The sequence below is a fragment of the Schistocerca nitens genome, chromosome 2 (assembly GCF_023898315.1).
Source record: "Schistocerca nitens isolate TAMUIC-IGC-003100 chromosome 2, iqSchNite1.1, whole genome shotgun sequence".
Classification (NCBI taxonomy): Eukaryota; Metazoa; Arthropoda; class Insecta; order Orthoptera; family Acrididae; genus Schistocerca; species Schistocerca nitens.
In genome coordinates this window covers 941,755,740-941,758,925 of record NC_064615.1, presented here as the reverse complement: position 1 = coordinate 941,758,925, position 3,186 = coordinate 941,755,740, and the positions used below count along the sequence as shown (strand labels likewise).

Below are 3,186 nucleotides of genomic sequence, written 5' to 3'. Positions count from 1 at the left end.
GTGGAAAGAGAAACGTTTGTCACTTCGATCTTCGGTTTTCGTGTTACAGTATCTTCGTCTTAATATCCTTCTTTTAAAATACCATCCCTGACAGGCACTGCCCAGTGTTCATCACGACGGAACATTGACTGATGCAAGACGAATCTTCATTTTGTATCATCTGTACGAAAAGCTAAGGTAGATGTAAAATACATGTTATGAATCGGCTTGTAATACAGAATATCATTAATGACCTTTGAAATTAATGGCAGAAGGGAAAAGCTTAGGTAGATGTAAAATACATGTTATGAATCGGCTTGTAATACAGAATATCATTAATGACCTTTGAAATTAATGGCAGAAGGGAAAAAAATAATCAGGTCCCACCGAGATTTGAACTCGGATCGCTGGATTCAGAGTCCAGAGTGCTAACCATTACACCATGGGACCTTGACAGTAGAACCGTGTTAAATATGCATTATTACTTTTGCTTTATGTGTGTATCCTTATATTTTTGCATCAGCTTTAAGGGGTATTACAAATGTGCCCTTTCAAGTTCTTTCACTTCTACGTTTTCATTAGTTATACTTATTTCCCACTGTAGGTACAACGATAGTTATTTAGACTTCTGCAAGTAGATGTCTGTTATTTCGCTATTCGTCTGTACGGTAATTAATGTTCGATAAGCTTTTTAATTGTATTTTTTTTTACAGACCTGTTGAAGAATCAAATGGTTGCTGTATAGTTCCAAAATAAATATAATATCAGTAAAGAGATTTGTGCTGTGACACACCGGCAAGTATAAAGCAACAACATGAGACTTCGTTGTGTTTTATTTACGACCAGTGATGAATACGTATAACTACAGAAGATATCGAGGTAACAAAAGTAGCTTATACAGGAAATTCAGAAGGCCTGCCTATAGTTCAAAAACTTGATGGAGCACTTTCAAAAAGCAAAAACCGCAAGGGAAGAGGGAAAGACAGAATTACGTACTGGTAATGCAGAGTTCATAAAATATGGTGTTATGTTTCTGAAGCTTGCTACAAAGAAAAATTCCAGGCACAGGCAAGAATGTCATTGTTACACCTCAAAAAAAAAAAAAAAAAAAAAAAAAAAAAAAGAGAGAGAGAGAGAGAGAGAGAGAGAGAGAGAGGAAATTGCGATATATACAAAATAAACTGTAACAGAGTATCAATAATAAATGAAACTCTTCATTTATAGGAGCAGAATAGTTTAGGGAGGGCATGGGGTGGCGGCTCTACAATGTGTCACAAAGGTGCGTCACATTATAAAATGGTGGGCCTAGCCTTGAGTTCACACGAATAAATATGAAGGGCAGAATGTGACTTGAAACATTAATTTATTGACCTTACATCATTCCGCCCATAAATTCATTATAATAGACATAATAAAATGCCATATTTGGTTTGCAGTACAGATTAAATTTAGTCCGTGTGCTGTTATCGCTGTATGCTTGTAGTTCTTTTGTACATTTATGTATTTGCATCGAGTTAATTTTTTTTTCCTGGTCTAGGGCATCATTGCTTTGTCACGCCCCCCCCCCCCCCCCTTCTACCTGAAAATTGTATCTCCTTGCCTTTTACTAACTCCAAATAGCTCATGCTATTGTTTTTCCTTGAAAAACAGGGAACTATGTTAATTTCTGTGTACAGTGGCAGTGAGAAGTTAAGTTTTAGTGAAAACCTGTGAAAGAATCAACCCCCAAGTATAAAACAGCTTCATACATCCGAGCGCTTGCCAATCGAGTTAATGAGTTGAATATTTTACATTAAGCACGTAAAGGAAAACTACGCTTACGGTAAGTTTGAAATTATGGTTAAAATTTGTTGGAAGTCGTTACGTGCTCTGATTATCAAATACTGGATGAATATAATCTGGGTAATTTGCACCACATTTGAAGCAAAAGCTAGTTTCTCACACATCTCAATATTTATGATGTATGTCCTGAACCGTTTGTATCATAATTTTGAAGGGACAATTAGTGGTTTATGTGGATACTGTGTGCAAAGCGCATTGCGAATAGAGTTAGTAGTGAAGAGTTCGCAAATTAAAACGTCACACCTGCTGCTGCCTGCGTACTGCATAGACGGCGGAAACGTAGACAGTGACAAATTTTTTCCCTTCATCATTTGGCCCCCCCTAAACGGGGAAAAAAATTATCATCTACTACGTTTCCGCCGTCTATGTAGTACAACGGCAGCATCAGGCATGAAGTTTTAATTTGCTAACTCTTCACTACTAACTCAGCGAGAAAAAGTTTCGAAAAGTTTGAAATTACTTGAAAGTTTATCGGAAGTCCCTGCGCGCTCTCATTCGCAAATTCTGGATGAATAAAATCCGGGCACTTCCAAAAGTGCCAGCCTCCCCTAAATCTACATAGCCTGACATTTTCTTTCCATCAGAAACTTCAGTACGGTAACCAGTATACATAAACCATATTTTAATACACGCAATCGCTCGTTAACAGCGAAACACTGAAAAAATATTTCCGTTCTTGTATTGAAAACTATAGTACTCCTATATACATTGCCATTTATTACCAGGTCTTCGTCATTTGCCTACCAGCGATGGCTGGACAGACTGCGTCAAAGTTACAATCAAGTGATTTACAATATAATGAATTACAGAATAGCTATATTTTCCGATACACGTATACGCTATTAAAGATATATTCGTACAATATATCGTGGTTGTAGGCTGCTGCATAAACAAACGAGAATTTTTGTCGGCCAGAGAGGAGAGGGCCGGAGCCAGTTCCTCCTAAGGGTGTACTGGCGGAGCAGGGGAACAAGCCACGCCTCCCACTCTTAAGCGGGTAAGGACAGTCAGCCTACGTCCGCGTTCTGGATCCTGCGAAAGCATAACTGAAATATGCTCATTTGGGATCGCCAGTATTTTGTGGTGTTGTCAAGGTCGCACTCTAACCCCGCGATTGACCATATTTAGTCATTTCACTCACTTCTGTGAACACAAAACAACGATCAACACACAAAACAAAACAACGCGGAGTACACAAAACATTCGCCAAGGCCACAGGCGATTGTTTGATGATGCTGATAGTATCGTAAACGTGTAGTTTTGGCCCGACCTCTGCCGGTGACTTTAGGAACTATATATACTATATAAGTGTCCACATATAACATACTCCGATACGAATGAAACCCCTTCTCGATATGCCACACA

The 3,186-nt window shown here is 38.5% G+C and overlaps 1 non-coding gene across 1 annotated transcript; it reads right to left on the bottom strand.

The window, feature by feature from the left end:
• Positions 1 to 357: 357 nt before the first annotated feature.
• On the bottom strand, positions 358 to 429 carry Trnaq-cug (transfer RNA glutamine (anticodon CUG)). The gene has a single exon. It is a non-coding gene; the product is annotated as a tRNA-Gln (tRNA).
• Between the last annotated feature and the right edge of the window lie 2,757 nt (positions 430 to 3,186).